Below are 13,052 nucleotides of genomic sequence, written 5' to 3'. Positions count from 1 at the left end.
TTGGAACATGAACTTAATTGCTTTCTTAAAACATTTTTTTCTGCATTTGGTATAAAACAGACTCCAATTTACACAATCTCAGGCTCCCTCCCCACCAGAGAGGTGACATTCAATGTCCCAATTGTCAGTCTGGATAGCCCTGACCCCCACCCGACACACAATAATGCCATGAAAGCATCATTTTAAAAAGGGCTATGCAAACATGGCCAATAACTTTCATTCTAATGATGTGCAAAATGATTTGGGCACAAAACAAATTTTGCTGTTAGAAAACTTGCAGACTTCACTATATACAGTGTAGACCCTCTAAACTAAGTTTGGGGAATGTGATCTTTCAAGAAATGCAGACCAAACTGTTGTTGTTTGTTTACTTACACAGCATGTCTTGCATAATTAACTGGAGTCACAGGCAACAGCATAGTGCAGTCATATCTCAAGTCTAATAACAGAAGACAGGAAAAGATCAGTAAAGAAACAACTTCCCCAAACCAAAGCACAAATAAAACAATAAGTAAAACAGGCTGATCTAAAGTATGATTAAAGTTCAGCCTGATTAATATAAATGTCACTGACAGTTGCTAATATATTGGAAAACCAAAATACTTACCACTGAGTTGATGTCTTTCTGTCCAACAACAGGAGTGCTGGTCCCGAGCCTCAAAGACAGTAAGAAGCAAGCAGAGGGAGAAAAAGCAGAACAGTTTTCAGAAACTGATTTGATCCTTAATGGCTGTGCAATTATTGTAACATAGAGATTGCTTATGTTGTTAAATAAAGGCTAGATTTGACATTAATAGATGCCACAGATGTTCAAAAGCTGCCACAAAGCATGAACAACAAATGGACGTCTCCGAAAACGATGGAGCATTTTTGCAAATATGTGATGTCTTGATAAATCGAGCAGATATTTGAACTTTACACAGCTACATTCTCGCCTGAAAATATCTTAAAAGTTTATTTTGTGACCCAGAAAAAGTAATACGTTTTTAAGCCGCGCTCCTCCGCCATTGCTGCGTTTACAAGTATGCACAGGCACCAATGACCACCATCCTCCTTTTCCCCAGACTACCCTTTCTGGGTCGCAAAATAACCTTTTAAGATATTTTCAGGCGAGAATGTAGCTGTGTAATGCTCAAATATCTACTTAATTTATAAAAATATCACATATTTGCAAAAGTGCTTCCACGTTTTCGGAGAGCTCTGTTATCCACCAGCGCAATAGCTGACCGGGAGGTCAAGGCTTGATAGAGTCCAGGAGCACAGCTAACTCCTGGCTTATTGTTTTCAACCCCCCTGCACTCTTTTGCTACTCAGGTTAAACATTATATATATAATTAGTTAGTTAGTTATGGCTATGGATTGAAAATACCCCCCCACACCCCACCCTACCCCTAACGGCTACACCTCCCGAAGAATTTTGTCTGGGCTCTTATCTCACTTTTTTATTTCAAACAATCAACAGAAAATTTCACAGACATAGTTTTATGTAAGGTTTTTAAGGCTGTGGTGTTAATTTATAAGTAACATGAGCCCAGCAGCAGCAGCAACGCTAGGCGCTAGCAAGATTATAAACCTGGTGCTAAACTAAGAGAAGCCACAAAATCAGTTTGAATAAGAGTAAACATTTACTCACCAAGTCAGTGTATCAGGTAAAGATTCACAGCAATGAAAACTAGTGATGTGTCCTGTGTGTCGAAGCGTCGAATCGTGTGTCGGGTAATCTCGGGGGCGTGTCTGTGAAGCGCGTATCGAGGCTTGCTTTGATTACGTATGCAGTGACGTTCGAGGCCTCGCGGGCAGTCCGTACCACGTGACTGATTCAGGGACTGGTTCACCGGTTCGCGCCAGATTCGAAATAAAATGGGCAGAAAAACACAGCTGATTTCCCATCACACTGTGTTGTGGAATTGGATTACGTACGTGTTACATAGTTACTTGAGCATTTCCTTAATCGATGGAACCAGGAAGGAAGAAATTTTTTATTTTATTTTATCTCTCCTAATAAAGTATGCACACAGTAATAAATATCACAAATGATAAGCACCATAATATAAATAAACAACACTACAGATCCTATAATCTGATTTCTGTCTTTTAGTTTATTAAAAAGTGAAGCGCCAAATACTAGTTTGTGTCATTATCCAGATGTACATAAGCATGATTACACAGGTACTAGCAGGTTTTGATTATCGATTAAAATCGATTCTAGCTTGGATAACGTGATACTGATTCATTAAAATCCTGAATCGATTTTTAATATAAATATTACTACATTTCAACCACCACCAAACAGCTAAAACAGTAAATGAGAGCAGGTACACCAATTCTGCACAAAGACGTGCAGACGTGCAAAAACACAAAGCGCTGATGCTCAGAATCAGTGAAATGTCGCCTTTCTCACCAGACAGCACGGACACGGTCGGGGCTGAAAGCCGACAGCTCACTGATTCTAATCTAAGGCATCTGCTGTGATGCTTACACATTAGATGAAGTCTCGAAAGTGTCAGCTTTCTTTTTATAGTTATAAAAATATGCAAATGTACTGATCTATGATCTGAATTATACTATTGACTGACTGTCTGAGGCTAACAGTTACACAATCATACCAAAACTCTGTCCTGATAGTTTCCACTTTCTCTTTTGTATCACACATACTGAGACAATATTCAGGATAAATAACCAAGAAAACAATTTATTTATTCAGTTTAGAGGTTTACACATCATTATAATCACAGAGCCTTCACTTGAATTGTCCACTTGATGGCGCAGTAGAGCAAATGAATCATCACAATGCTTCGAACCATGAGTCGACCAATTGGGTGGAAAGCTTCAGTTCATCATGAGGCTTCATCTCACCATCACTAATGAAAACAATAATATCTTGAGCTGATGCTTTTCCAGGTTTGCTCAACATATTCCATAACAAATGCTGGCACCGTGAACATGCGGACTGATCCGAGAGGGAGGAGGACGGTAGTGACATGGCATTTTCAAAACACATCTTTCATCCTTCCGCCCTGAGAAGCAAAACTTCCAGCTTAGTTAGTTTTTCTAAGTTAAGACAACTCAAATAAATTGAGTTTATCAGCATTTTTGCATAAAAAGTACTGGTAACCTATTTAAATCGAGTTGTAATAACAAATTGTTAAAAGTTGAGTTGAGCCTATTTAATATTTTTAATTAAACACAATATTCCACTTTCCAGTGTAGGTTTCCATGTGTAATTAGTGTGTAAGAATATTGCAGAAGAAGCTTAATGTGTACTTTGTAAAAACGATGAGAAAAAAAGCTGGCTGAAGAAGAAAAGATAAATGTCCTTTTTTTCACGCCTTCTCTTGCCCGGCTGTTTGGCGTATGACATGCGGCGGAGGGCTCTGGTGCAGAGCGCCGCCAGTTTGAACCCCTCACGAACTCAGTGCCACGGCCCTCGCTTGGGGGGCGGGGAGACGCGCACTCGCGCTTCCTTTTTGCTTTTTCCTGTTCTCGCCAAGTCCTCCGCCCGCTCTACATCTCTCTTATTACCTTTTATCACCCGAAGAAAATCACAATCACGCTTACACTCATGCCTTTGCCTTTCACCACTTCAAAACTGCGCCTACTTCAATATTACCTTCATTCGCTCTCTTTGCTTTTCGCCTTTCCTCACTACACTAAGTACCATTTTTTTAACGCTGTGTATTCACTCTTGCTAAGTACTAATAACAAATTGTTAAAAATTGAGTTCAGCCTATTTAATATTTTTAATTAAACACAATATTACATTTTACATTGTAGTCTGTGTGCTTCTTAAAGCAACTTAAGTACGCAAGTCAAATCCACTGCAAGTGTCATTCTGCCCCACATTCATAGGAACGCCAATGCATTTAATAACCACACTCTTTTTTCTTTTCTAGTTGTGGTTTCAAAAAATAGAATAGAATAGAGTAGAGTAGAGTAGAGTAGAGTAGCCCTTTATTGTCATTGTACATGTACCGTGAAATTATGGGGTTTGTGTTACAGTGGGGTCACAAAAGTAATTTTTTAAAAGTTTGTTCAGAAATATCACAACAACAATTTTGTAGACTAGTATAATAATCTTTTGCAAACAACTGTAGTCATTAGCTGATGAGTCCAACCAACTTTTAGGGACAACACATCAAAGCTTTCCCTTACTCATTGCAGCAAGGGGGTCATTCTGCATTAGATCAATGGGAAGAACAAGATCTGGGCAATCAACACCTATGCCCTGCCGGTCCTCAGATACCCTGCTGGGATAATTGGCTGGGAAAGGAGGAAACAGGAGCTACTGACAAGATGCTAAAGGTCCTTACCACGCATGGAGAGTGTGGTCCCTGGCTCAGCTGCAGGGGAGGGGCGGTGCCAGGGAGGTTGGAGGGTCAGGTGGAGATGCTTTGTGCTGATGATGATGAAGAGGAGGGAGGGTACAGCTAACTGAAAAGTTGTCTGACGTGGGTGCCGAGACTGAAAGTGTCACTGAGTGATCAATAAAACGCAACCTGTCAAATGTGAACACAGTGTGCTGGGTCCCAGTCATTTACAGAGGGGTTCACATCCAACACCCTGAGACTGTAGAAGCAGGAGGCTGAGGACTAGTGAGTGTCAGAAACACTATCCATGATGAAACAAAGATCTGTCAGTACATCGGGACAACCGAGGAACCCGAGAAAAAAGAGGAGCAGGAACAGAACTGGCACCTGAATAGCATGTACCACAGACATATAGAAGAAATCCTACCAACGGCTGGATGAACTCTGACTGAAACACAGCACATAGGCATTAATCATGGCGGCACAGGAACAAGTTCTAAGTGCAAGACTAAGGTCAGTAGAGGGTTAGGGTGTCTACCACATCAGGCAAGACCCCAGATGCATGCTCTGTAAAGACAATCCAGCACACAAGAGCAGGGTGTAAGATGCTAACAGGCAGGGCATACTTGGAATGGCACAACTAGTGTACAGGAACATCTGTCCCGAGTATCACTTGGAAGCCCTGAGGTCAGAATGGGATCAGCTAGAAAGCTAAGATCCTGTTTGACTTCCAGATACAGATGGATAAACTGGCAAATGGTTAACCAACCAAACATAGTAGTGGTGGACTAGCAGAAGAAGACCGTAGTGATAGATGTAGTTATGCTAAGTGATAGCAACAACAGGAAGGAGGAGCATATATGGTCATATTTGGTCATACACACACATACATAGACCAATTTTTTTTTATAATTACTTCTTTTGGTGTGAGTTTAACATTCCTGCATAAAATCTGTAAGCAGTTTAAAGTAAAGGGAAAGAGAATGGTTAAAGCAATTAAATAAACTAAAAATGAATGACAGCAATAATAGCATGTTGTAATTCCTAGGTTTCTAATTAATAGAAACTTTGTAGCAATGAACAGGTTCATGTTGGGGACTGGGGAGTGCAGTGAGGAGTCTTTTTTTAGAAACGGGAAAATTACCAACAGCACCTCCAGCTCAGGGCACATCCATTTATAGTCTTGGGAAATCTGGTCCTAAGTGGTCGTCATGGAAGAGTTGCAGGCAAAAAGCCATAAAAAAGAAACAGCAGTTGGTTCCCTGCAATTAAGTCATTATTAGCTCTAAAATTGTAATTATGATTATATTTCTTTCTTATCAGGTCTGCATTTCTGGTTGTTCAGTACTCTGCTTGATGGTACGGGAAAAGATTATCAGTAGAGGTATGCTGATGTTTTGGACTGATTGTCAAGGTAGCACAGTACACTGTTTAACCCAGGAGACACAGAAAGAGTACTCAGGATTACTGATGCTCACAAAGCAGGAGAAGGATATGCAAAGTTATCACTGTGTTTCCAAGTGTCACTAAGTGGAGTGGGAAGAATGATCAAGAAATTTAAAGAGCCATAGAGTGGAGAAGATGCCTGACAGAGTAAAAGATTTAAAGTCTGTGAACTAGTGAGAGATGTGTCCAAAGAGCCCAGAACAACTACCAGCACACCAGCATAATGACTTGGACAAGTCAGGAGCGGTAGTTTCAAGAAGATAATCATTTGAAACCTGTATAGGAATATACTGTGAGGTTGCAATACTTCATTAAACATAATCAAAGAGTATCTGTATGTGCCAGATCATTTTTCAGAGGGGACAGTAAAACACCCCCAGGCCAAGTGCTTTGGGGCAGTTTCCACCTTTTAAGCAGCTCATACTTACAAAACTCACAGAAATAAGATCTAGAACTTTCTTTACTTCTTTCTCTAAATCTGTAACTCTGTGCTTATTGGATAATCAAACATGTAAACATGCTGTCATGGTCTGAAATAATGTCATTGGAGGTCCTTGATTCTAACCTGTTTACTAGTGTTTGATTGTTTTTAATGTGGTATATGAATCTGTTTGTTTCATGGTCACACGTTTGGTTTTGTTGATTTAATTAATGTCATCAACCTGCCAGCGGCTAAATCTGACATATTTACAGGATGAATTTAAACGCTCATGTTAATAAATATGCATTATCCCTTATAAATAAACATAAACAAGAGACTCCTCTACGTTTGCACAATGGAAGTAAAAGTAGAGACAAAAGAGAGAAGGAACAGCTTCTGAGAAATGGGGGGAAATAAAAAACTGTTGAAATCATTATGAATGATGTTGAAATAATAAGAATATAGGAGAATGAATGAAAACTGAAGACTGTGTTATATATTAGATGTGAAGACTTATATAAACAATGTAAAACCAAACATGTCCTTTCAGTATTACATGAAACTAAAGGCATCTTCAATCAAAACTCGCACACATGCTGTGTTGTCCTCTGATAGCTGCAAACACCACTGTGTGTAAAGATTTATAAATGACAAATTGGAGGATTATTATGAGCCAAGCGACAAACTGTTCATTAAATGCCTTAAAATGTGAAACTGCAATCATATTAAACAAACAATAGAAAGCACAAAAACATTTATTGAAAACAAAAGACTGAGGTTGTGTAGCTCTTTGTATACATTTATATTTGTTTACCACTTTTTAAAGCTGAAGTATGATTGTTATAAAACACGTTTTCAGTAAAAAACTGTTGCAGTCTAGAATGAACGCTTAAGAAGCTATAAAAAGACTTTTTGGTCAATAATGTGTTTTTTTTTTCTTTTTTCACATTTTTTCACATTTTTGATTAAATTTCTTTGTTGTCAACACTTTATTGGTTTTCTTTTCTGTAGAAAGAAGTCATCATTCACTGATTGTGGCTTCTTCATTGGAGCACCTGCTGACATTTTTGTTAACATGAATATCGTTGGGACAAAACTCCCAACAGTGCCTGGTGACAAGCTTCTGTTACTTTTAGAAACACACGAGATAAAACATGAACAATGGAGATGTAACAACTTTGTTCGCTTCACGGGGAGATAATCTGTACCTACCCTAATGTTCAATTTGCACATCTCAGTTGGGTGCCTATTAAAGGTATATTTTTACACCTGGTGTAAGACATTTTCCTTTTTCTAATTACTTTGCCTTTCACTTATAAGAAATGATACTGGGGAGTTAAAATTGTGTCTGTTCAGTTTTCTTATTCAGTCCACTCTGTTCCACTTTTCTCTCAGAGTGATAAAAAAAAACCTGCACTGCACCTCGTTTACAGTCAGGGATTTCTAAACGAACAGGGACTCACACTGCTCCCTGTGCTGTGATATGACCATAGAAAGGAACAGAGGAGGCCATGTGATTCTGCTGTTGTTGCTTTTTAAATTTAATTGAATTTATATATTTTTATCTCCAACATGAACATAACACTGGAGCTTAACTGTAAGTTTTGAAATGACAACATAACCTGGGATTTAATTTACACAACATGACCACAGAGAAGCTACAAGACAAACATCTACACACACGCACACCTCACACATAGTGATGTGTGTGTTCACACCGACCGCAATAGAGGCGGCCAGAGCGTCAGGTTTACATGTGAAGTCAATGGAAAAAGTGCGATGACACGCGATTGCGTGTCCCGCGAAAATTTGGAAGCAGATTTGCGTCGCGAAAATGCGTGAAACGGGCGTCAGTGTACCGCGTCTGGCGCGTTTGGCTCGCGAATAAAATCACGCGCGTCAGTTTTTGTGTTGCATTTTGTGCATATGCGCGTTTTGCGTCTACCGCTCGAGTTGGAAAAATCTGAACTCCAGCGTCAAATCGCGCCGCGACAACCAATCAGGAGCCTGGTGACGTGGCTCTGACCTAGGTCAAAGGGGCAGGTCCAGCCAAAGCCCTTCATACTTCATTCAGTATGGAGGAAAAGCTAATCACTGCCGTGGACCCTAGCAATCAGTCGTTTTCTGATGAGGCAGCAGCTCTCCAGGGCAGAAACAATGTTGTTATTTTTCTCCTCCTTCTCCCTGAGGCTCTTCCACTCCAAGCTGGGTCCTTTTTATTCCTGTCTCTCTGTAAATAGTTACATTTTATATATTTATGTTTAATGTTTTTGTTAGTGAATTTATATATATTTTCCAATAAACATTTGTAATGTCTCTGTTCTACTACACAGCAAATGTTGGCACCCGACTTGACACAAGTAGAATTTATTTCATATTATACTAATGACAAAACATACTAATACAGTGGGATGCAAAAGTTTGGGCAACCTTGTGAAAAGTAATTATTTTCCTGTACAAATCGTTGGTTGTTACAATAAAAATTGTCAGTTAAATATATCATATAGGAGACACACACAGTGATATTTGAGAAGTGAAATGCAGTTCACTGGATCTACAGAAAGTGTGCAATAACTGTTTAAACAAAATCAAGCAGGTGCATAAATTGGCAACATAAAAAAAGAGAAATGAAATGAATATTTAGTGTATATCAATGTGTGTGTCTCCTATATGATATATGCAAGTGACATATTTTACTGTAACAGCGATTCATACAGGAAAATAATGACTATTAATAAGGTTGCCCAAACTTTTGCATCACACTGTATATAAGAACATAGTGAAGACAAGTTACTTAAGAGAATAAAGAGAGGTTAGTTTATTTTGGAGTGGAGCTCCATCTATTAAGAAAAATGTAAAAAGACAGGAACACTCTTTAGAGGTTTGTGGGTGGCTCTTAAAAGAGCCGTTGTGACCCTCTCTTGTCCAAACAGCGCAGAAAATTGTGGAGAACACACGTTGCCTTCACGTACTTCTCCACAATTTCAGGACGGAGCTCCATGGAGCGCAGATACAACCTCCACTGTGAGGGAGAGAGGGAAGTTCGCTCCTGGAATCCCTCTGCGATGGACCGCCAGTCTGCAGTTGAAGGCAAAGCCATGAAATCATCCACTAGACAGTCCCAGATGGCCGTCGCTACGTGGGGGATGATCTGGCTCACCGTGGACACACCGACTCGAAAACTGAACGCGATGGTCCTGAAGGAGTCCCCGGTGGCAAGGGACCTGGACAAAATTGTTTAAAATTAGTATTATGTCACTGTAGTTACAAAATACATTATTCAAATTCCAAAATACTTTTGTCATGTCAGATTTAAATTACAAAACATAAATCTTACATAAAACATTTTGTAATTATAAGGATAATTACATAATGTATATTAGATATAATATAAAACAGTCTGCGGGGATTATATACAAATATTCAACTATCCCAGAATTAAATTTAAAAAATAAAAGGAGTGAGTATCACTACAAAGATTAACCCAGTGGTCCTCATACCACAGTTTGATATCAGCAAACACAGAGAGCATACATTGATATGACACCACAGCCATGCTGTCATTGCAAACACTGATAACAGCATAAATCTAATTAAATCGGGACTTGATGAGACCTTTCGAGTATCACTAGAAATATTACGAACAGTCGTCTCTGTACCACAGTTTTCTATCAGTAAACACCGACAGCATCCACTGTTAGCATAGCACATCCATGTTAGCAGTGTATAAACGATAGTTTAGCATATATTAGCACAGGTATGAATAAAGGACTACCGTATTAAACACTTTTACTAACCTCGGGCAGATGGACAGGCGCTCTGCAGGTGGGATTGAGCGCCTGTAGTTGGTGTCTAGGCGGGCGATTCTGGGACCGACACGGGAAAGCAGGTCCTCAAACTGGCCGAGTGAAAGATGGCGGTACAACTGAAAGCGGCTGTCATCCAGGCGCAGCTCCTGGAGCAAGTGGTGAAACTCCCCAAACTGGTCACGCCTCTGGAGGACCTGATGGACCCAGGAGCGGCGAGGACGTCCTTAACGCAGCTGCTCTGCTCTCCACAGTAAATAGAGAAGGGAGACGCTCTCTTCAAACGCTAGCTCGACAGCTGCCATCTAGCAAAGATACCGTCTGGCACATTTTTTTTTTCTTTCTCTCTCTCCCACTTTTCCGCTTCACTCCGCACGTGAGCCTTGAGCTTTGCGCTGAGCAGAGGGGGGAGGGGCGGTAGTTAGACTCAGTAGCACAGGAACAGAGCAGGAGGGAGAGAGAGAGAGAAAGAGAGCCAGGGACAACAAGGTCACATTAGAAAGTATAGTAATCATCCACAACTATTTTCAGTTGCAGATGATAAAGGATTCAGAAAGTTTATTCATGCAGGTCCATATGACAGAGAATGTGCATCTTCTTTTTGTTTTCATAGTTTAATTTATATTTAACTGTGTTGTGGTTTGCAGTGTTTTGTGTTGTTTCACTTTAAATTTGTTTAAAAGGAAAAAGCTGAAAATTTAAATAGTTAAAAGTTGAACTGTGACTAGTTGGTTTTTGTATTATATGATTTATTTATTACATTTTATGTGGAGTGAATAAATAAAAGTATATTTATGGTGGACCCTAGAGAGAAAGCACGTACAAACTCCAAAACACGTACAAAACACAACAGAAGTGCTCCAGGATGCTAGGCACAGTGTTGAGCTTTTGTTACCTAGTGGCTACACAAGCCAGGAAGTACCAACGACCGGATTTGGTGTGTGGTAGTAACAGGTAAATAAACTTTTTTTTTTTTTAAATTATTTGAATATATGATGTTGAAAATATGTTGTTTATTCTATTGCTCTAGTCTTCTTCTGTTTGTTTTCTTTTTTCTCAACAGGTGATCCAGGAAAAGAGGGGAGAAAAAAGGTGATGAAGCAGATTTTCATTGTCTTTTCTCTCTATCTCTTTTCTCCTTTTTCTTTCCCTCTCCTTCTGTTAACTTTCTTCTGAACTTTTCTTTTTGTTTTTCTTTCCCGTCCCCGAGTCCAGTCTGGCCTGATTACAATAACTTAGAATAAAAATAACTAATAAAGATCAAATAAACTATGACAATCAAGTGGACCAGTATAGCAAAAGGCCTTTCTGTTGGGCATTTTTCTTGGCCTTCAGACAATAATTCTGATTGCTACAGTGCCAGACAGGACACAAAAAATAAATAATTATTTGAATATATATGAGTGCTTGTGTATAAATACACAAACAATACACATATGCTTTCATGCTTTCAATTGTGTAATTTAAGTGATCTAGTAACTCTGTTTTGGAAGTTCAGTTAACGCTAGAAATGTGTTTTGGAGTTTGTACGTGTTTTGTCTCTAGGGACCACCACATATATTTATATATAAACATATATAAATAAAACCACTTTGTTTTACATTAGTAATTCCTTTTGTGCATAATTTTATATTGTTGTTAATAATAAATTAATTAAAGCAAGAAAACAACCTGAAGAGCCGGTTCGGAGCTGAAAGAGCCGGAAATCCCATCACTACACACACACACACACACATATACACACACACACATACACACACACACACACACACATGCACTCTGTGAGATTATTATTCTGTCATATGTTATCTTATGTCTGTAATCGAAATGAGTGAATTATTATACTGCTGTAAGCCGCATCATACTTATTATAGAGCAGTGGTTCCGAAACTTTTTTTGCTGGGCCCCCCTTGTTTTACAAGAAAAATGTTCGCGCCCCCCTCGCGTGCACGCGCGCACGCACGCACGAACACATCCTCCAACCACACACACCCATATTTTGCTCCATTGCGGTTTATTTCACACCTCAAACATTTAGTAAACAATTAAGCAAATACAAGTAATCTGCAATAAATTACAGGTAGTAAGAAAATAAACTACTCACTCTTTTACGCTACGTCTGCACCTACACGGGTATTTTTGAAAACGCAGCTGTTTCGTCCACAACGGCGTTTCGAATCACCGAGAACGGAGATTTTTTAAAACTCCTTTTTTGCGTTTATGTGTGGACGAGGAATATAGAGTTCATCACGCAAAGTCAAAGTTATGTGCCTTTTTCACGTCACGCTGTGCGCCACGTTATTGTTTACATGAGATGAATTGCAGAATGGCAGATAGAGACGAAATACTGTTAATCTGACTATATGCAGGTTTTACACGCTTACATATACACGCAGTTACTGTCCCTCCATTTAGAAAGGCAGAGGCGTCACGGTGTAATTATTTTACATGTAGTTGTTTTTTTTTTCCTGTGTAATAATATTCAACATTGCTATCAATACATTTTTCAAAAAATCCCTGTGCAAAATGGGTTCAAAAACATAAACAACTGTTGGATGCTGTTTGTCCGTGATTTGAACCGGGGGAACAAATTGTGACAGGATCAGCCTGATGTTATTTGTATCCCACTGTAACTTTACTGTATAAAGAGCTAACATCTCCAAAATGTCAGGAGTAGTTAGTCATTACAACAAGTGTTTGTGAACTAAAAATCAAGAATGTGGGATCCTGTTTGTCCGTGATTTAAACAGCCCAGCGCTGCTCCCAACGAAGGGAAAACCAGTTCTGCAGGGAGACCTACCTCGGCACTTGTGCAGGTGAAACCAAAGGGAAGCTATGCTTCACCATATTTTCTAGTCTTTGGCTTAGAATGAAGTTGGTTTGGAAACATATTCAGCGATGCTTCTTCTCCTGCTTTGCGTTTGTGTGGGCGCCCCGTGCTAGCAGTGTCCAAGCGTTGTTTTTTTTTGTTTTTTTTTCACTTTTCATGCCGCGCCCCCCCTGCAATGGCTCTGCGCCCCCCCTAGGGGTCGGGCCCCACACTTTGGGAACGTCTGTTATAGAGAATATAAT

General features: G+C 39.5%; 1 long non-coding RNA gene across 1 annotated transcript; it reads right to left on the bottom strand.

Moving 5' to 3' along the window:
* Positions 1–2,672: 2,672 nt before the first annotated feature.
* On the bottom strand, positions 2,673–13,049 carry LOC146525109 (uncharacterized). Its single transcript, XR_014874348.1, has 2 exons — positions 9,972–13,049; positions 2,673–9,398 (listed from the first exon to the last, which is right to left on the bottom strand). It is a non-coding gene; the product is annotated as an uncharacterized LOC146525109 (long non-coding RNA).
* Positions 13,050–13,052: the final 3 nt, after the last annotated feature.

Source organism: Neolamprologus multifasciatus, chromosome 1 (genome assembly GCF_963576455.1).
Source record: "Neolamprologus multifasciatus chromosome 1, fNeoMul1.2, whole genome shotgun sequence".
NCBI lineage: Eukaryota > Metazoa > Chordata > Actinopteri > Cichliformes > Cichlidae > Neolamprologus > Neolamprologus multifasciatus.
Note: the sequence above shows the minus strand (reverse complement) of the source record. Positions and strands in the feature narration are given on the sequence as shown.